Genomic DNA, 22,864 nt, shown 5'->3' with positions numbered 1-22,864 from the left:
GAAAAGAAGGATGACAGCAAAAGTGGGAAAGGGAAGAAAATCAAAGGTCTCAGGGAGAAGAAAAAAGAAAGAAGCCGAGATGATGCAAATGCTTCATGGGAGCAATGTGTAATGGGAAAAGAAAAGGGAAGCTTCCCCTGTTGAAGACATTGAGAGTCAATTGATGAGCCTTGGTGGGAAGCCAATGAAGGTAATAAAGATGAGACTTGATGCAAAGTAGCAATAGAGGAATTGCCTTGGTTGAGATCAACTGAGGAGAAATTGTTGTTGGCCTCTATGAACTGAGTGTTAATTCCCCCATGGGATGAAGATGAAATCTCCTCTGAAAGTCTGTCTTGCAGCTGGTAGTGCCTTCCCAGAATCATAAACATTGATCTCAATGATGAATCAGCTGCAGAGGAAGAATCTTGTCAATGACCTGGAAGAGATGATGGAGTGCTCTCCCATTGAGTACCTGCAGGGTACCCTACCAAGCCAGGGTAACCAATGCATGCCCTTGAGGGCAGGGCTGCCACCGAAAGAGTCCAGGCTGGGGGAATGGGCAAACAGGAGTCATACCAAAGTCAAGAGGGACAAATGCAAAGCCCTGCTCTGGGCAATGAGAGCCCCTGTAAGGGGATGAGTGTTCAGTTTTGGGACCTCCAGCTTAGGAAAGACTTGGATAAACCAGAGTGAGGCCAGGGGATGTCCCCACGCTGGCAGGGGCTGGAGCCCCTGCCCTGTGAGGAGAGGCTGTGGGACTGGGATGGATTCAGACTGGGTAGAGGGTAGTGTCAGCAGCCTCAGTGCCTGTGGGGAGGGGATCAAGGAGATGGAGACAGGCCCTTCACAGCAGTGTGAGTAACTGGGATTTTAAGAGTTCAATAAACAAGTAAGAGATCATTATCTCCACACCTCATGAAATAAAAATTTTCCCATGACAGTGTCATCTGTATTAAACACTAAGCTACGCAGCTTGAAAACCTCATGAAAGAACATTGACAAAAGACTAGCCTGTACCCTCCTACATCAAATATGTAGTTATAACGGCAGTTACAATTTGACTAGAGTATGCTGTGTGCTGTAATTTCATCAGACACTTAAAAATACATTATAGTAATTAATTCTATACTTACCCATGAATGTCCAGGACATTCAGAACATGATTTCCAGCTGTATGGCCAGCAAACAAAAAGGTCTCACCTCCAAAGAGCTGCCATGTACATTTCACAGTATAATCTAGACAGCAGTAAACAATAACATGTGGAAATCCTGCCTTTCATTATTTTCCAGGACATGCCATTAAAAAACTAAAGAGTTTGTTAGCCACTCTGGTGAGCAAAGCAACACTGTACATGATGTTTAGCATGAGAAACAGGCAGTCCTTTGTTTGTAACTGGGAATGCTATTATTTTCTATCAGTATTAGGACTTCTGTGTTTGTGCTGATTCACTTCCACTAAAATCAACAGAAGGAGAAGGATGGAGGAGTGACCTGCCTTACTTTTAATGGTGGATTATACATTTTCACAAAGAGCCTGATGCAAGGCCTTTTGTCTAAAGTGAATTGAAAGGCTTTTACTCACTTTGATGGCAGTTGTATCAGGTCCTAAGAAGAATAAAAGTCTTATGAAAAGCTGCTGCTGCTGCTGTATTTAGAGAAGTAATTAATAGCAAGGTTAGAGGGAGATCAAAGGGCTATGGTGGGTAATTAGAAAAGCTGGGGAAATTGCTTCTTATAAAACAAAACCTGCACAAAAAAGGAAAAAAATAAAGCTGTGTGTTGCTGTCCTCCCAAACGAAAAATATGTTTCTTATTTCTGTTGCAAAACAGGGTCAGAAAATAGACTATAATTTGTTTCTCTCTGCTACTTTAACCAGTCATGGTAAAATTCAGTTATGCCAATAAGAAGCAGTAAGAGCGACCTAGACAGATGACTGCTTACTTGCTTTTTCATTAGAAGAGCAACAGTGAGAGCCCATTTCACTGCAGGCAGAGAATTAGAGGATTAGGTTCATTTGCTGCACTTTTACTTTGGACTCCATGTGGTCCCCATCTGGAGTCGTCGGAAGAGGAGAGCTTGACAACACATGCTCGCCAGCTCGTTTCCACTTTGTTTTCGCTGACGTGACTCTCAGGCCCGAAGCGGTGACACAAACCCTCCCCAGGCTGCCTCGGCCGCCCCCAGCCCAGCCCTGTGGTGGGTCGCTGCTGCAGTCCACCCTGAGCCCCTCCACACGGGTACCCATCCTCGCTTCAGGCATCTTCCCCCTCCTCAGGCTTCCTGCTAAAGCTGAAAGAAGAGGTATCTGCCAGCAGGAAGGATCTTTTCCTTTGGAAAATGATCTTTTATTTTGGATTCTGCACCGCAGGTAGTTTCTGTCGGGGTGGGGTGAGGGGGTCTGCAGTGGAAACCAGGCTGCAAAACGAGATGCTCACAGCATCTTCCCCAGCGTCCTGCTCACTGTCCCCTGTGGCTGCCTCCCCAGCCAGGATATCCAGGAACGGCGTTTACAGCTGTCCAGAAATGCCACGTGGGGATGTACGACCAACTGGGGGCCCCTGCTACCAAAGGAAGAACTACTGTCCTGCAGCAGGAAGGGGGATGAACCCAAGACTGTGTGAAGATAATGTGAGGTCTAGTTAATAGGCATGGTCTGGGGATGAGGCACAGGCAGTCACGCGGGATCAGGCACACGGCATGCAGGAAAGACAACAGATGGCATGAAACCCACTCTTCTCTCCTTCCTCAAGGAGATCATACTGATGGGAAACAGGCCAAAACTGTCCAGAGTCTCAAAGCCTGAGTAAAGAGTTATTACATTTCCATGATTCACAAAGCAAGTATTTTCGGTCTGTTTCAATCACAGTGGCTTCTCCAGCTGCAGAAGACCCCCCACATTTGCTACACACGGTAACTTCGAACCAAGGAGAGATGCAGCATCCACAGCCAAGAGTGCCATTTCTCTGCTCCTACAACCAAGACAATGAAAACCCTGACAACAGGGTGCTATCACTTTTCTATTTCTTATTTCACACTGGTACAAGGTAGCGCATCCCCTAGTGATGGCAAAATCATCAGGCTTCCAATCTCTTACATCACGTTGATATCAGCCACTTGGTTTTTTCCCCTCTTTTAAAAATTTGTTCATTTTTCTCTGTTTATGAAATGTGTGCTTGCATGCCGCTGTGTGGTCCCACCTGGTCTCGCTATCTACCAAAGCAGGTTCAGACCTTGAGAACCAGCCAAGGAAAACACGAAGCTCTGCAGAACAAGGAGGTGCTCATGCTGTAGGTGGCACTCTTTGATCCGACTCAGCCGGAGACCAAGGGCTGGCCTCTGTTAGCCATCATACTGCAGTTGGAGGTGCTGTCTTTCCACAGAGACATAAAACAGAGGTTCAGGCAAATTGCCATCATTAAAAATGCCACGGTACTTTCCCTGCAACAGTAGGAGTGTTACCTCCAGTGCTCAAGCCAAATTTTAATTTGAGTAATTTACATGCTACTTACCTAGAATTCTCCCAATGGTGTCAACTAGATAAGGCAATTTAAGTTTTTCTGGTCACTGCCATGTTCTGTGGTGCTGCTTTTTGTTGTTACACAGCTGTTGCATTTCACCTCGAGGTGGCTGTACAGCAGCTGTTGACAAAGTGATTCTACATTTACAACATGTGTAAGTGTGTTGGTGAAGTTTGTAAAGCATGTTGGAAGCTTTCTGGATTAAAAGCAAGATATGCATGCAAATGTGTTGTAATTACCATTATGCACATCTTCCTCCAAATATGCGTTTGCAGAACTGCTAGACTTAATGGGAGCTGCAAACCTGCATCCAAAAAGGACTTTTAATTCTCTCAAGGCATAATAGCTGCATCAGTAAAAGATGTGTTAATAGCAAATGGCTCTATTCATGTGAACTTACCAAAGAAAAGCTTCAACTATTTTGCTCAGTACAGCAACTTCAAAGACGTCTTCATTCATTCATGTACTACAAACCAGCCTCACGGAGGATGAACGCTGAGTAAACACTGAAAGAGAGAAAATAAGATAAGGCGCATGGGAGGTTTAACAAAGAGAGAACACATTTTGCTCTTCCCACTGCCCTACATGGGTTTAAGTGCCTGACCGTGAGCCCCAGTTATGTTATTGTTGAAGTGCCTTTGAAGCACTATGCAAGCTCTTATATTCCAAGGAGTCACAGGAAAGGATGTTGCCGTTGTTTTTATGCAGTTCACCAGCTCTTAATGGACTTCATATGGTCTCTGCTTTTTCAAAGCAGCCTTGCTTATCACAACTACAGCATGGCTCTCTCATCTTCTCCGCAAATTCTTCGTAACAAATCTATCGTTTGTCCCTCTCCAAACACATACACACATAAATCCCCCTCCAATCCAGCAAGATGCATGTGAAGCAACAACCTCAGTTAACTATTAGCTCAAGCAGCAACAGTACAAGTATAAAAATTAACTTCAGATCAACTACATTACTGTTTGTCCTGGTATATCAGGTCCAGACGAAGCACAGAATCCAAAGTTGACACTAAGTGGGAACACAGAATCATAGAATCATGGAATAGTTTGCGTTTGAAGGGACCTCAGTGACTTCATGGAAATACCACCAGCGTGTAGTATGGTCATGCTTAATGGTGATTATTCCTGCTTTGGTACCTCCTGGCTGTGTTTGCGAGGCAGCATCAGGAGCAGAGCCCAGGCCTGACCTTTGGGGCACCTGATTTGTGGTGATCCCAGGGGAGCACAGAGCCGTGAGCAGAACAGAGCTGCTGAGCAGCACACTCTGGTTTCTTGGACTTTTTAAAGTCTCTTGGACTCTTGGTTTAAGTCTCTTGGTTAAAAGACTCTTGTTTTTTTTTTAAATTCTGTGCATGACCTAGGGGATGAATTAACTATTAACTTTGACTTGAGTGTGACTTGTAGAAAAAAAATAGCCATGAATAGTCCTTGACTATTTCAAAGTATGATATTATTCATCTAATCCTGTTGTGAAAGTAGCAAAGCTACAGCCTCTTTTACAGCTGTGTGTATGACATGAGCCACCAAGACTCTTGGCTTCTTGCTGCTAGCCGCCCCCCCCCCCCAAAAAGGAAAAAAAAGAATGGGCTTATTATCTTCTTATCAGGCTCTTCCTCTATAAGTAGCTGCTTACTTTGTTTGAGTGAGACCAGCTTCCGCAATTCAAAGCCTGAAACCTTCATCTGAACCTGATGCTACAGCTGGGCAGGATTCTCAGCTGTGCATGCTGACGGCACTGTGCAAATAAGGCAATATTTGACCAAGCACTGGCTGGGCTTGGAGGTGAATATGTTTAGGAAGAAAAGGAGTTTTCAGCTTACACCCAAGTAATTCACATAGATGAACAAATGTATAAAAATGGGGATATTATTATTTTTTTTAGGGAGGTGGATTTTTATGGTTCCAGTTTCCTGACAGCTAGAGGTGGTAGTCCACACAATGTCGTCAAAATAGTTTACGTACCACCTAACTATAAAATAATGTAATTAGTATGTACAGATGCTTATTGTCTTATTAAGGAGAACAACACAGAAATTATAAGCCTAATACAAACTTGGTTTAAGAAGGTGTCGTGGTTTAACCCCAGTCAGCAACTAAGCACCAAAACACGGCACTGTACCAGCTACTAAGAAGAGAGTTAACTCTGTCCCAGCTGAAACCAGGACAGAAGGTAAAAGCCAAGTTATTCCTAGTTATATCCATTGAATCTAAATATCACCGGCCGGCTTTGTTTTTCACCAGCGCATTTAGAATCCATTAAGTAGTACTTTGTCAAAAAACAGGCTATGTGACCGAGTTGATCATTTGTAGTCCAGACTTTTGCAATACCAAACCACCTTCATCCTGACACCAGTGCTTGAAACACTGAGCATAGGTTTACCAGAAGGAGCCAGCAGCCACCAAACCGCCGGTCCTTCAGGTGGCTCTGAGGCAAATGCATGGTGGGGATGCTCAACCTGGCCAGACAGGCTAAACTTCGACTGAATTGAAACCCCCGAATGCGTACCATGTAGATGTGCAGGTGGCCTCAGCACCAACTGCTTTGATTTATTGTGCCAAATGACTTGTTAATACAGAGCTGCTGGAGAGGAGGTCCTGACTTTGTCTTCCCATGGAGCGTAAAAGGAGGACAAGGAAACTCCAAAGGAGTTGGAGCAGGTAAGGTATGAAAGTCTGCTAAGGAGGGTCCAAGCTGCAGCAAACCCAGCATGTAATTCTTCAATGCAACTCTGAGAAAACACAAACTCTGCTAAGGGACTACTAAAATCCCCCTGGAAACCTTAACATTTCTCAAGAACTGTTTATCGTTTATATGTGAAATCCAGACTTGGTGAAAATCGCAGGGAACTTCTACTTCACCATGATTCCTCATCCGAGCAGCATTGTGGACATCTCAAATGCTTGCAAGGTACTTTATTTTTTCAGTCTGTTTAGATTTTTTCTGAGCCTGTACTCTTCCAAACATAAGAGCGATAACTTACTGAGCAATCTTGATACGTACATCATATTAGAAGCACGTTATCTTCTTAATGTCTTTTATTTCACAGCTTGATTTCTGAAAACTTGTTGCTGAAATCTGAAATGGTCCTCTCTGGAGTTGTCTGTGCAGAGAAACACTGATTTCTTGGTCTGCAGCCAGGCTGGCTGACTGCCCATTTCTAAGTAGGGAGACTAAAGTGGATCTTTCAAACTTAAATTTAAATTTAAATACTCTTTTAGTTGCGTAGGAATGAGATCACTTCCTTAGTTAATAACTACCAGGGATGCTGGTTTACATTGCTCAGTGGAAAAAAGAATAAAAATTGTAGACATTATTAGCTGCACAGATTTCTGAGAATTTCCCATTTTATTCTGATATGATTTAAAAAAGGAAAAAATGTTCCATGACTGGCAAGCACGCTATTTTTTCAGGTGGCTGGAATGTAAATTAATAATTTACATCATAAGGAAAAAGAAGTATAAATGACATTTCACATATTGTTAGTCATTGACTGATTTCTTCTCTTTGTATTAGTTCATATATTAAATTCACGTGGCAGTCTTTCAGGTAGCAGAATTAAGAAGCAAGGTGCCATCATCCAAGAAGAGCATCCAGGCAGATCACGAGGCTATTTTGCTTCAGGTATTAAAGCTAGCTTTAAATTAACTGAGCTGGATACCTCCATGCAGCACTGTGCTGTATCACTTAGGCATACCCTTCCTTGCACTGTACACACACCTACCTGCTGTATTGCACCATTTGAAAGCTAGCTCGGAAACTTTTTGATGACTTTTCAGCCATCGTGCTTTTTAAAAAAATGTATTCTGTGAGAAATTAATTTTTTTATAAGGAATGCTCACGAAGTTCCCTGCTACTTTCACCCACATAAATAATCTGCAATGTGTATCTGTATCTAGGCAGTGTTTCTCAGAGGACAAGAGATAAGAGAGTGTTTAATCAATCTGTTGTTAGATTTTTCTTCCTGATCTCTGCAGTCAGATGTAGTAAAAAAAAAGGCTGGTTACACAGAAAAGCAGAATCAACACATAGGAAGAACAAACATTTCTGAAATAAAATAAAATAAAATAAAATAAAATAAAATAAAATAAAATAAAATAAAAAAAAAAAAAAACCATCTATGATATGGATTTCACCTATTGGTAAAATTGTATTCCTTGGTCATTTATTAAACCGAACTTCTTTCCTTTTTTATTTTTATTTTTATTTTTTGTCTCTCTAACCCTACAACTACAGTGCAGCTTATTTTATTGTAATTTGGAGGAAAGATATAATAGCAGCCAAGAAAGGAAGTTGAGCCTCTTACCAGCATTTCTCTGTGTCTCACCTTCATTACAGAATAATTTACTCCTGGCTGGGCAAGCCTGTGAAGCTTAGTTTGCCTTTAGAGGGGACTTTGAAGCTACTAACATCCTTGTAAAATGGATAAGTGTTGCATTACAGTGGCTTGAAGCCCCAGATAGGGCCCTTATCTGCTTTGAACTTCAATAACAACCTCAGAAAAATTCAAATGCCCATAGCAGGTAAGAACTCACTTTCCACACTCATGTTCAGATTTCCAAAGCATAAAAATACTTTTTTTTTTTCTTCCCTGAAAGCAGGGCTAACACAACCATAGCAAAATAAGAGCCCCATCCTTCTAGCTTAAGTTCCTCTGAGGAGGGAGCCCTTGTGAACACGGACATACTCCTGATATAGAAGAAATTGCCTGTGTGAGTATGGATTGCTCACTGGAGCAGCATTTGTACAGTCAGGCCCTACAGCATCATTTTACTCAGGCTGAAACAGCTGAAACCTTTTGAAATTGTTTGGACTGTGCATGCCAGCAACTTAAATCAAAAAAGTTTTCTTTTACACAGTTGCAGTTTTTTGGTTTTGTTTTTTTTTTTCTTCTCCCGGACTGATAGTTACAAACGTAGTTAATCCAGCTCAGACTGTATTGGGAGATAGCTATAATTCATTCTGGCAATGTGGCCTTGCCAGCCATTTATAAACACTGTGAGAAAGGACTCGGCTCTGTTCTGCTTTCGTCCTCTGAGAAACACTGCTGAGACTGAAAGCCAGCGCAACACAGACATATCGGTATTGTACACACCATTTGCATCTTAGAGGAAACAACTGCTTCCAAAACTCTAGCAAACCAGTCCTCAGCACAGAGATATCCTATTATCGCTTCCATTGCAGTAAAATACTACTTCTTATCTTGACTCCGATTTGTTCGCAGTTATTCCTCATCCCAGTGTGATATCCCTCTGGAGCGTGGGGCTCTTTGAAGCTTGATGCAAGCCTCTTGGATCAGGGGAAGGGAATCTCTGCACGTCTCTGCCTTTCTGAAACTATGTATTTTATGTCAGGAAAAACATCCTAAACAATAGCTCATTATCTTGGTTCAGAACGACTTCTGAGCCTCTTACAAGCATGACTGCTGTAAATGGCCCCGCAGAAGTCAGTAGGGGCTCCCCGCAAAAAGCAGCTGGGAGGTTCAGTCCTTGGATGAAATCTTGACTCTGACAAAGTCAGGGGGAGTTTTGCCATTGAATTCCCAGGGGAAAGGCTGTATCCCTATTGTTTAGCATTGGCTTTATCTGAAGTTAGCATGTGTCAAATGAGTCTGAACGGATTTTCACTGCCTGCATTTCCAGTAATTGCCTCTTTAGTTTTGTTTGGAGGATGCAATCTCTGATCTTGATTATTGCTTGCACCAAGCAACGCTATGTGTCACGCAGGCCTTTCCCAACCCTTTCACCTCTGCTGCAGTGCAGACACTTCATACGGCTACACTATTCAAAGGGTCCTCGAAAGTTCAGAAGTTCTATTTTTATTAGCTGTTAAAGTTCCAGTAAGTGAGAAATGTATCCGCTCTGAGATAACACAAATATAGCACACTAGTGAGTGGTTAACAGGATTATTACAGTACTTGAAAAATGTCACAGCAAACCCTTTTTTGGTGCTTACTAAATTCTCAAATAACTGTGCCCTCAGAGAAATAGGGACCAATCCTGCAAACACTTACCTGTCACCCATTGCAACCCTGGAGTGTGTGTTCAGTGCAAGCCCAAGGAGCTTGCTGAGCACAGAAGTATCTTAAAAGTTAACCAGCAGCCTGAGTGCTTTGCTGGAGAAAGGCCAGAGTGACCAGCGTCTTGGAGAATTAAGCTCCCAATCTCAGTAGTAAGAATTTGAAGGGACAGGCCTATAATTCCTAAAACTAAACCCAGTTCTGATCCCAAAAGCAGTCTAAATAGATCTTCTACCGTCATCTTGTGTTTCTTTTAAACAAATTCCTGCATAAACAACCTGACAGCAGTACTTGATAGGGTGAAATCAGCAACTGCTATGTTCACGGACGAATATTTAATTCACACAAGTACCTTCATCGAAGCTGAAGAGTCTATTTGAGTCAGCAGAGATTTACTAAATTGAATAAAGAGCTCCTGCATCTTCTCTTTAGTAAAAGGTAAACACTGAACAGCTGAGGTCTGAGAGGAACTTCTTGAACCAGTAGCTGTATCATACATCAGTGTGCCAGCTCAGATGGGGAGTCCTCTTTTGAAGAGAAGTTCCCAACCATTCCCGATCCTGTGCTTTGGTTTGCTTCAAGGATGTACACACATCAAGGTGTGCGTGAAAGGGATTACTTTTAGATGAAAGTAAACGGACAGATGCGTTCCAGGAGCACCTCTAATGCACGCCAGTAACAAACAAGCGGTGGCAACCGATCCACAAGATCACAGTGGAGCTAGCCTGAAATAATGGTAATTTAAAACCCCAGAAATGTGTAGGGTGGAGATATCAGATCCTTAGCATCACTTGTTTTGCGCTGCGGATGCACTTCCATGCGCCTCACTACTTGCTGATGTAAGCATAGCCACAGAGTCCAGCACCCTTCTAGTAGGGGAAATTTCGGCACATAAGCCCTTTCACAGAAGTCGATGTATCACAGTGCTTAAGAATGGCATTACCTGCCCGAGATCTCACGGCTTGTCTCATTCTCAGCGGTCCCGTTGCAGTTTGACATATTTTTCTCAAACTTGTTTCAGTTCTTGCAGGTCCCCTCAGTCATAATCTTCCACTGTTCTTGGTCCCACCTTACCCCATCATTAATTTTTAATTAAAATATTTTCCTGAAATATTACTTCAGGGCCTTTGTTGTTTCCTGAAGTTAATCCTTTTACCTGAAATTTTTATTACATTATGGCACAATCATTTCCTTTTGTTAGAATAGGTTCTTGCAGGGAGTACCTATTACTGTGGAAAGTGAGAGTAGCTGACTCTGTTCCTCTGTGCAAAACAATATTATACTGGTTGTTACCCTCTAATTCTGCAGAATGGAAACACAATGCTTAGGGTAGATCCTTTTGGACCTGGTGCTCATGCCTTTCTGTTGATATTCAGTTGAGTCTGCTGTCACCAGCTGCTTCTGCATTGCAGTTGGCCTTTGTCTCTCGCAGCATCTTTCACCAAACTGCTTGCTAAAATGGGCTGAGACCCATTGGGATCTGGACCAAAATAAGACAAACTCAGCTCAGCCTTTAGAGCCTGTTAGCTTCCTTTTTGTAGAAAGGACAGGCACCTACAGCTGGCTATTGTCTAAAGGGAAACCAGGGCACAGGGAGACACCACCAGAGAAAGACTGTGCTGTTTCATAACATAAATGCATTATAGCCTTACCTACAGAAGAAGGACGGCCAGATAAAATTGAAGCTGGCGTGTCTCAGCCACAAACGCAAATTTGGAACTGTTCCTCATGAATCAGAAATGCTGTTTTTTTCCAAAATGTAGGCTTTGAGGAGGAAAAAAAAGTAAATTGCGACCACTGTCTGCAATGGCACCATCTGGTGGTCCCGGCGTCAGGCTTCATGCCCCTTCCCAAGTCCTCTGCTCGCCTGGAGGCAGAAGCTTTGCTGAGCCACTCGTCCTTCAGCTCGCCCTTGAAACCCAAAGCCTTGGTACAGCACGGGCGGCTCTTGCACATGTCCCCACAGCTATGCGCTTGGTCTGCATCTATTGCAGAGAAGGAGGGACAGAACAACGATATGATTGTGCATTCAAGTAATTGCTGTCCCTGTCCTCAGCAAGGACTGCTGAGGCAAGCAGCAAACAAATCAGTCTCCCAGGCCTGCAGAGGAAAGGGACTAAAAAGCTCCATCTAAATAGTTAAACAAAACTAAAGGCTGTAAGTACAGCTTGTGGCAATTTATAATTGCCATTTCCACATGGCACTAAATGTTAATGTAAAAAATACTGAGGACTCCTTTCTAATATGTTTTAAAGTTGGAAACGTAAAGTTGGAAAATTGGAAACGTATTTCTGTGTAACAAGTCACTAGGCACAACTTCGTGGGGAATAATGGTCAATGTTTTATGGGATTGCTTGTTAAAGTTGTTTCTAAATGGGAAGGACCCCAGGGAAGCTGGCATGAACAGTAAACATTCAAAGGAATAATTTGTGGTGACAAGTGATTCCTTCAGTATTTATTTAACATTTAAAATTTGTCTGAATGAAAAAGGAGGCCAAAGACTGACTAGGTCTGTGATTTGCTCCTGACTGTCTCCCTCTGTTCATCACGGGTTTCTCCAGGTTAAGGAAGCCTTTGGGATGCTGGCAGGAGATAGCCCAGCTGATTCCTGGAAGCCATAAAGGCAATGTGATTTGCTCATTGTCCTGTGTGGTTAACTGTTCTCACACGGAGCTCATAACGCACGCCACAGTTTGGGTCGTTTCCCTTCCCCTAGTGAAAAATACAGGAACAAAGTTTGTTTCATAAATGCTTCATGAACTGCATTTTCCAAAGTGCAACAGTACCGTAAAGACCCAGGACACTGTGCTGCACTCGGGAGGCTGTTTCTGAAAAAAACCAGAAATACGAGGAATAAAATCCATGGGTCATGATCCAGCCTGCCCCGATGTTCCCCGCAGCTGCATCCACGCTCAGCCCTATGTGTTGGACAGTACACGTACGGCGCTGAGACCTCTGCAGAGGAGCAGCTCAGCAGATTGGTTTGTGACCAGCATAAGGAGCCTGCAGCAAAATAAGCTGTTAATCAAAGATGAAAACTAGTTTAATCCAGATATTTGTACTGAACCCATCAATTAATTTTAACACGAGGGGCTTCGGCATGTTTACAAGCTTCATATTCTCTCTCCTTTCTGAAATTTGTACAGGACCGCCCTATCTCCCACGGGGCCAGCTTCATGTCTGCCATCTCGCAACTGTTCAGAGAGGGAATATTTTAGTGCAGTCTTTCAAATATATGATATTTCTTCCGCCAGTGCCAAACAGGATTTGATGGAAAGAGAAAATATACATGACAAATATTATTTCTTCAGTGAATATACCCCCAGACTGATTAATGGTGACAGTCTTTACAGAAACTCTGAATTTTGAATGGCTACATTTTAACCAAATTAAGATAAATAAAAACCAGACGTAGAATGGAAAGCAAATACAAAAAGTTTTCTGCAAGGCGAAACGAGATTAATTTTGAATTTGTAATTAATAGTTAAAGAAGAGATTTATCAGTGTTCCCCCAGATATATTTTCCCCCAGGAAAATAAACCTGAATAAATTATCATATTCTGAAGCACTGACAGATCCAGGGTTTTAACCAGCACATTTTTTTTTCATGTGACCAGTGTTTCCAAAAGTTTTCTGGTTCCAAATAACTTAAACGAAATTTGCTGTGTATTGACTTTCAAGTCTATTTGGCTACATATCCATCTCTTTTCCAACTTATTTGCCTATTTGAACACTATTCAGTCATCATAAATACAATTAGTGTTTAGAGTTTGTAAGGGTCTGGGTTTGGGGGGGGTTTAAGAAGATATCACAGTGAGTCTTTCTGCAATTAATGTCTTCTTCCATCAGGACTAGAAGGGCAATTGGTATTTGCATCTTCTTTATGTCAAATCATTATGCTTTCTGAACTAAACCTTGAGGCTACTCACGTTAGCTTCTGAGCAATCTCATCAAATGCTTTCTTTTGTTAGAAAAAACCAATAATCTAGATGTAAAGATGGCTTTTCCTATAGTAACAACAGACATTTTACCCTTATTCCCATTGTTTGGCAATTATTCTTGACTTCTGAAGGAGCAAAAACCTGAGTCATGGTTGGAAGGTATGTTCAGATAACCTACATCTGCCCTCTCAGTGGGGGCCAACACATCTGCTCCACATGCACATTGTTGAGGCACTTGGGGGGAAGCTTTGACACCACGTACAGTTTGCTACTTCTTTACTGAAGTATGCCAACATATGGCTGGTGTTGTACAGACAGGCTGGCACAAGCTCCTCCCCGAGTGTTTTCCAATCTGTAGAGGTATAACATACTCTGAACTCTCAATATGACTACTAGTAATGGGGATATTTCTACTCACAATTCAGTCTTCCTTCTCCCTTGCTTGAAATGGAGCATATTAAGCGCATGTTTAAATTAGGCATTACGGAAGTTGGAATTTATTAAAGATTCAGGTAGAAATCTCACTCCACTCTTGCTCAAAGACAACACTCTCCCTGATTTTCATGGGACAAAATTCCTTTCAAAGGCAGCTTGACCTTGTCAGCAGAGAAATGCTGTGAATAGGTGATATGAATGTACCTGGATTGCACGGACACTGTGTATGTGCAGAGAAATGCATGAAGTTCCACTATAATTACCATTAAAGAATATTTATAATTGTTGTGTCTGTAACATCAAAGAAATGGTAAAGATACTCTCAGCCCTTGGCTAGAAGAAGAAAATGGACAAATAAAAAAAATCAGAGAAGAATATATTCAGGGGTGTGGTAATATCTATTTCACTGTTATGCTGTTATATTGTGGGTGCTGTAGGAAGTCTCTAGCAAGTATCCGAACATGGAGGGTGCAGACAGGCAAACGGGAAGACAGCCCTTTGTCTCTCAAATCTGGCACTTTTCAGGTGGTTGAGGGTCCAAGTCTTTCACATCACTGTTGCAAGCCATGCAGGTATCCATTATAACCACACACATTGTCATATGTTTTTGCTTCCCCTCAGCCCAGGGTCCGTGGCAGCCCTCCAACATCCTCTTCGTGTGTTATTGTACTGCTGCTGTCCCCCGTAGCAGAGTGTGAGGTTCTTTCTCCTTTGAAATGATTTCCCATGCCATTCCCAGACCTTGGTCATCTTCCAAGTCCTCCCTAATCAATCTAGCATTGTAGGATGTCAGCTCTCATTTTCTTTCCTATGAGCTTATGTGACTATACATTTTATATTTGTGGCATAACAGTCTTCTTTCTGTTCCCAACTTTTGTTCATTAGTTCCTTTCTTCCCCGAGAGATTTTCTTCTCTTACTCTTTGGCCTCTCACTGAATCATCACCACCTCCTTCTTCCTCTCTGTAGCGTAGCTGCGAGAATATTTTCAAGCAAAGGCAAATCAGCAAAATGTGTATTTCCTGATGTTATTGCACTTATCGGAGGTCCTGTGCTCTGTCTTTGGAAAAGGTACATAACAAAAGGAGCAGTCTACACTTTTACCTTAGGGCTGCACTGAAGCCAAAAAAAGACATAAATAGAGAATAATACAAAACTTGTCAGGCTTCCTCTGGTGAAAGGTTGACACATCTGCGGGGCCAGACTGTGCCCTAGATAAGCGAGTTCCACGAAAGCTTAAGAAAAGGCTTTGGTTTACTTTTACTTACACTTTTTCCCCCTTGTTTCCTTCCATCTGTTCTTATGCAAGACTGGCTTGGGGTTTTGTCATTTGGAGGGCAACGTTGAGAAAAGGTCACGTTGTCCAAATGTGCTGGTGGTAGTGCCCTACATTGTCTCCCCTGCCACATCCAAGCCCCTGAGGGACAAAAGAGGATCGACGGAGAGGAGCTGCTGCCGTTCTGCTCTCCACCACAACTGCGGGACGGGCTCTGACCCCGTGGACAGGATTTACTGCAGGGAGTAGCTGCCCTGCCGAGCACCGAGCAGGAGAATGTGCAGTGCTGGGTGGATTAGGGGTTAAAGAAAAGGGGAAAAGGTAAAGCCGGACTGAGAAGGGCGTTTTTGTTCTCCCCTCCCGTGTTTCTTCTGTGGGGATTGCACGCTGTAATGCACAAAGAAGTGATCACTTTCTTCTGCGTGTCTCGCTGTGCTGCGGAGTGATGGAGTTAATTGGCTTTATACCAGGAGCTTCTCTGTTTCCAGGCTGATGTTGTAGGGCTGAGGTAGAGTGTTAGGTCAGATGGGTTAATTTTATAGTAGGGAATCATCAGCCAGCAAGAGCTGGGTACAGCGTGTTCTGGCTGTGATCCTTTTCTGCTTCTTTCTTGGCCAAGTAGGACTGGCAAAACCAAATATTTTTATTATTTTGTTTGTGTCAACCCCCCCTCCTTTAATGTGTGTAAATAGCGGTTCTCAGGATGATGTCTCAGATGCAAAACTTGATTTTTCCAAGGGAAAAAAAGGCTAATTTGTTAGGATTCAAACAGCATAATGGAATAATACTCTGCTTTTCTGGAACAAATTTTATTAGCAAACGTTTTCAGTTATCACAGGAGAGAAATAATTGCAGCATCAGCATGTATGGAATAATACATTCATCCCAGAGCACATGATTTTTTTTAACTATTGCATTTCTTTTGATTTTGAGCCAATGTATACTTGCAGGGAATTAAGGAGAGGAAATGAGTACAAAGCAGGATGACTGGTCAATAAACAGCATGGTGATAAGGTTTCATGTTCTTCTTCCTTGCTTGGCATACTGCATCACTGAACCCTGTATGATAAATTGTACCAGGGAGGACACAGTTTTCATTGTAGTGACAAGAGGACACGAATCCTAAGCAAAGCTGACGTTTTGGCAGACAGAGAGGTGAGGGGAGACGTATGCCAATACGTGACGCTGTTTTGAATTAGACAGGAGTTTCCTGCTGTAATCCAAAAATAATAGCCATGAATTTTGTCCAAGAGAAAGGTAAGTCTCAGGAAACAATGCAAGGCCCTTTTCACCCCAATTCAGATTACATACATCTTTCATGAGCAAATGTTGTAGTGAAATAGTGAAAGCCATGGCAACAGCAAGCACTGTTGCTGGCGTTGCTAGTGGAAGCGGGTGGCGTGCTCCCCGCATGACTCACTGTCTTCTGCAAACAAACCAAACGAAAGCATCGTTCATGCGTGGAGATGTGTACCTGGGTGGGACAGACCCCATCCAGGAGCTGGCTGCATCACCCTCGCAGCTTTCTGTGCTGTGCATTTCCAGGATGGTCTCTCTGTTAGCTGGTGAAACCCATCAGCTGAATGCTGTCTGCCTGTGGCATAACATGACCATTCCCTTTCCCTCTGCCTGCCTGCCCCCGTTAGCTCATGTGGCCCCTGTGTTTGGGCCAAGGCCATCGTAATGGACTGCTACGCCAAAAAGAAAATGCCTCTTTAATTATTTTGCTTTTATCTTCTGGCACAGTCAAAATTACTTTTTTGTACAAAATGATCTATTTCTCCTTCTAGATAATTCCCCTTGGTTTTCCCGCTGGCAGCTCGCTCCCTTTATTGTCACTCTGGTTTTTAACATCAGTAGCAACGCAGGGAGGACAGCAGAGGCAGCTCCGTGCTTGTGTGAAACAATGTGCTAGATCCCGTCATCAAAGGAAGATGGAGCTGCAAGAAACTGAGGCACCTGTGGGAGTAACGAGAAGGTCTGAGGGGCTGCCTGGTCTGCTGAGAATCATAGCCTCAGAATTAGCCTCAGGGTGCTCAAGAAGTGCAGAGAGCTTGGTCTGGTGCATGCTTGGCCCTGGGGAAAGGGAGAGAGGACAGCAGCAGCTCCTGCCCGTGCTCCTGGATAAAACAGGACTCTTAAAGAGGGGTGGCGTTGCACTCAAGGGTGTCCAGCCAAAAGCTAAGACATTGGCACTTGCTATTTCCTATTCATGTATGTCCATGGATATCCCATATACCTACATTTATAAACAAAATATATAGCGGGTGTGTCCTTTCTCACCCTTTTCCCCTCTTCCACAGCTGATTTTTGTCCCTAACATCACTTCTTGCAGTCTTGTGAGTGGATGTGTCTGCTTCTTATGGAGTCCTCTTACCAAACGGAGCACTAAGATCAGGCTTTCTTTTACACCTACTTCTAGGGAAACCTGGTCCCAATACCTTTTCACAGGAGATCTGGCTTTCATATGGTATTTCAGGTACTGGGAAAGCAATACCATTAGGCCATGTAGATCTATTTGGGCTTCTTGAAGCTGCGGTTGCAGAATAGCCCAACAAGTTATCTGTAAGAATAAAGGGTTTGGCAATTCCTTGTAAGCAGAAAAAAAAAAAAAAAAAAATCTAACCCTTTCCTGGCATATCAAATGTTCATGCTACTGTCATTTTTGTTAAAAAATCAACTCATTCTTTGTAAATAGTTGAGCATATGCATCACTGTCTGGAAATCTGTCTGAAAGCATTATATGATCTCTTCAAGTGAATCCATTCTTTTCCTTTTTTTTTTTTTAGTTGCTGACCTCCCATCTGGTTCCTTAAGTAAAACTGACAGAAGTTTCATTTTTGTTCGCAAGTGAAGTCATGGTTTCTTGCAGACTCACATGTCTGACAGTGATTTCTGGGAATGTCCCCTTTTTATAGAGCGTGTCTTTTTGTCCAGGGAAACAAGCTAGAAGTTTTGCTTGAAAAAGGATGATAAATCCCAACGTGGCACAGGCTGTCATACGAAAAAGTGAATTTACAAGCTAAAGGTGTAATGAAGTAATTTTTTCTCCATATCTCCATATCCTTCATCTTCGTGTGATGGCATATCAACTGTTCTAGAAACTTTGCTCCTAATAGTAAGGTTTTAGACACTTCTTTTGGCTGAGTAGCTCTTGATTATGGTCTTAGGGATCTTGGTCTTTCTCATCAGGAATTTCTTTTTCTTGTTGGTTCGGTTTCTTGTGGGGCAGGTTCATGTCTTTATGAACTGCAGGATCCTTCTGCATTTATAGATATCTTGGCAACTCAGCTTGTTGTGGAACTGGGATCTATGTGATCCATTTGAGATGGTATGATGCACTGTGGAGAGATCCTGTGCCTGCAGTCCATTTATTTTGTCATGAATACTGGAGGTCTAATACATTAAGTACTGTATTTCACAAGGTTAAATAACCTTCTAAAATAGCCAGCTTTAAAAATCCAAAATATATCAAAGTTGTGTAATGGAAAGGATACAAGCACAAGTCCATATTTCTCACTTGCTTTCTAATCCATGTGGAATAATGTATTAATAGTTGTTGTAGTGTGAAGATATCTGGTTCAGCAGATTTTGATTACAAGACCTTGAATTTCAATTAGGGTGTTATGCCTCAACAAGCGTCAGGTCTAAGGCATTCAGAATATTAATATCTACTTCCCAAATATTCTATTGGAAAAACTCCACATTTATCACAATAAAAAAAGAGAAATGCATGAAGAAAAGAAAAATAAAAAAAAATTTGCAAGTGAACCCTAGTGTTGTGTGTAATTTATTTCCCTTTCATAATGTGACCATTATCTAAGAACTGTATCTGCAGGCTTGACATTATTAATACAAATAGCAGCATTTTAATAAAATCTTTCAATTGACCCTAGTCTTTCTCTTATGGCTCATTTATAATCCTGATGGTGAGTAAACAGGATAGATGCTCAACTCTTATCTGTTGCATCCTGCACATTGGAAATCTCACAGACACTATAGCTGTAGGAGTGATCTAGCTTTAATAACGTTTTTATTTGTGTTCAGTATGACCTGACTGGTAGGGCCAGTTGTATGTATTCCCAAACTAAACTGAATATAATTCTCGTGTGTCTTTGCTGGGCCTGTTTCAATACAACTCTGTTGTTTGCAAACAAAATCTCTTAGAAACAATAGTCTTTGTTCCCTCTCTTATTTGCATTCTTCTTTTCTGGACTAGTAAGCGTTAACACACGTGATGAAGGAAGGAGGTTTATGAAGTAATATACCATAACCATGCATGCCAGTACAATGGACAGATGTTCCCAAAGATAACTGCAGTTTAAAATATAAGCAAGTTCTCCCTCTGTGATGGACACTCAAGGAAATGAGAATAATCTTAAATACCATAATTTTTTGTATTCTTAGGACATTTTTGGCAAAAATATTTTTGTCATAGTATGAGCAGTTTCTTTTCATCTCATTATCAGACTAGAAACATTTGTATCCACGGGTCCCTAGATTTACATATCACAGCAGGGATCTCTGGAATATCCTGGAGTGGGAGCCTGGTATTTCAGCTGGGGTTCTTCAGGTGCTAGAATGAAGTAGGAGGGACTGTTGCAGTATATGTATCTATATGTATCTATATGTATTTATATGTATATTTATATATGTTTTTTTACTTGATAAAAATCAAGCAAAACAGGATAACAAGGAAAATATTGAAATAACAATTATGGCATCTTATAAAAATGGTATTTTAAAGGAAGGTGAAGCACGGGATATATTAAAGTTACCTTAAGGACTTACTCGAAGGACCACAACCAAGTCTGTTTATCATGGAGATTTTGGTGCTTTTTTGAGGAGGTGTGGCTGCTGCTAAAAGGCTATTCCTAATGCCTTTTCCTTGCTTTAAGCAGACCCCTTTGTGCTGAGGGACAATGATCTATATACCTAGAACTTAAAACGAACAGGTTTGATGACACTGAAGATGCACTTTTCTTTTGGCTGATACATATGTAGAGGGTAAAGAGATGCATTTATAAAGGCTGCGTTTCTGTAACCTTAGTAATTACCACAATTTTTAGCATAGAAATAATTTAGGGGCTGCTAAATCATTATTTCAACAGACCTTAGGACTGTACTCTATGATGTCTGTAAACTTCCAGTGACATCTCTACAAATCTAGCTGAAGTGTATTACCAAGAAAAGGAGAAAAAATAATTTTATTCAAAAGATCTCACCACTAATTTGGGGAATTCACCAGGAAAAGAAGGCATAGTATAATTAATTTGTCAGTTGGGCACACTATTGTTTGCCATTTGGATAGCTTAGCTCATTATAAGCTGCATACTGTAGCAAAGATTTTGAAAAATGTTTTGAAATTTCAATTTTCATATGATTTTGAAAATTGAAAGTGACAATGAGGTCTGTACAGCGCCTCCTGGTACGTCTAGCCCTGACTTCAGTGAGGTATCTCATGCTGACATGTCAACATTCACATAAGGTATATTTCATGCTCTGAGCAGCAGAATTTGGGCCGTGGTGAAAACTGATGTAACTCCCATTTTCTGTTTCATCTGACAGTTTGGCCTATTGCTTTCCCAAAACTTTTAAAAGAGCAAAATAAGATTTTTTTGTTGTTGTATTTTAGTTACAAAAATTAGAGTTTCAGCCAGGGCACAGCATGGATTAAATTGAGTGACACTAGTTTCTGTACCAAAAGGTTAAAAATAAAGACAGTGAGGGTTGAAGGGGAGTCTCTTAGTGATGCTTTCCCTCTAGGCAACCACAGTCTCTAACCGGAACGAAACCAGCTAATTGGAATCCTCTCTTTGAAACATCGATCGATTCCCAGATAGTCTAATGAACTGCTAAAGCATCACAGGCTAGAATAAATTGTTATTAATACCTTGCTGTTCCTTAACCAGGAAAAAAGAACATCTGGAAATATAAGACAGGTAAATCTCATATAAAGCTTAGCAATTCATATCCTAAAAAGTATTGCTGCTCACAATAAGAAATATTTTAATTGCCATTTGACTTGAAGACCAGCAAAAATATTATGGTTTCACTGTCATGTGTCTGCAGAGTTTGTACACTATTCATTAATTTTTGTTCTAGAGTTTGTAACTTCATAATGGAAAAAAACCCGCAACCAAACCTCTTGCTGATTCATCTTATGACATTTATTTTATTAATGCTTAAATATTCCCTGTCTGTTTCAATCATATTATAATAATACGGCAGTAATTCAAAGGAAAATGAAATTACCAATTATGTTGCAAATAAAATATCAGCTGTTTTAATATGCAGCCTGTTCTGCCTGAATTTGGTTTTGGGAAGCTTAGTGCCACAAAATACAGTTGAGAAAGGAAAAAAACAACAGGAGACGAGTTAAGAAAAGTGTTTGAACATTGTAGGAGAAAATGATTTCTGAAAGTTATAGTTCATACTAACAGTGACAGGGAAGGACAGGAATACATTGGGGGAATATAAGCTTGTGTTGTTACTTGGTGAGATGACTGCATGTAAAAATGTTCAGCTGGGGTATGCACTGATGGGTACACGTTAGTCCCTTGGAAACAAACTATGCTGGGGAAAAAAAAGAGAATATACTTAGAAAAAAGTTATTAATCTGTCCTTTCCTCTTAAAAGCAGAGCTTGTAATAACTGTGAATCTCTAATAAGTTGAGGGCAGTGCATCATTCATGTACGGATGCTGGGTTTCTCTCAGTGTCTGTCAGAGAAACCCCTATCTCTTCATACTCCCAACCAAGACCATAGAGACAAGAGAGCTGCGATGCAGCTACCACCCCATGCTGGCTTCAGTGCTAGTGCTGAATCCAGTGCCAGTGTTGCTTTTTAGCAATCTTTGTAGTAATTTATTTGTTTGATGGATAGATAGAAATACTTTCCTGTCTATCAGAAGAAATTCAGATGGTTTCTTTGGGGGCTAATATAACCTGTGTTTACTGAGTATTCACTCATTTAGAGTGCTTGCTCAAAATAAAGGACTCCGTCAGGCAGAAATCAGAATTAGTTCATCCCAGGTTGGGTAAGACATGAATGTGCCCCAGCAGAGGCTGAAGACGAGGTTTTGTCTCAACCAGATCAACCCATGCATTGAAAACAGGAGAATGGATGTGATTCCAAAGTTTATCAGAATTTATTTAAAGCTTTAATTTGGGTTAGAAAGTAACATGATGTTTGCCACCCAGTTTGCAGCCTGCTGCCAATGGTTGAAAGAATGGCAGTGCGAAGAGTATGAAGGATTCATGACCCCAGATAAATGAATACTGATGGTGAGCTCCATGCTGTTACGTACTCAGAGAAAAACCTTGTTATATTTGCAGGGATTAGTTTTTTTCACACTTGAATTTTGCACTCCTCGCTCCCTCTTCTTCACAGATACAGCAGAGAGGTGCATCTTCCCCAAATGCGTGCGGTAGCTCCAGGATGAGTACTATGGCAGAGAACTCAATATTTTTGGCCTAGTGGAACTCTGTTGGAAGCAGAAAGCTCATCTGTGTGGGGATGGGCTGCAGGTTGCCCTCGCACAGCAACGGAAGAGATGGAGAGGGCTGGAAATTAGAGAATATCCTCACTCCTTTTCCACTGAATGAAAAAACAGAAAATCAGATACTGCTGCTCCACTTGTCCCCAAGTAACTCAGGAGTATCCTGCCTTCAGGAGATCATTTCTG

The sequence above is a fragment of the Gymnogyps californianus genome, chromosome Z (assembly GCF_018139145.2).
Source record: "Gymnogyps californianus isolate 813 chromosome Z, ASM1813914v2, whole genome shotgun sequence".
In the NCBI taxonomy this organism is placed as follows: Eukaryota; Metazoa; Chordata; class Aves; order Accipitriformes; family Cathartidae; genus Gymnogyps; species Gymnogyps californianus.
The sequence above is the reverse complement of the archived record's forward strand: the minus strand, read 5'-3'. Positions refer to the sequence as shown.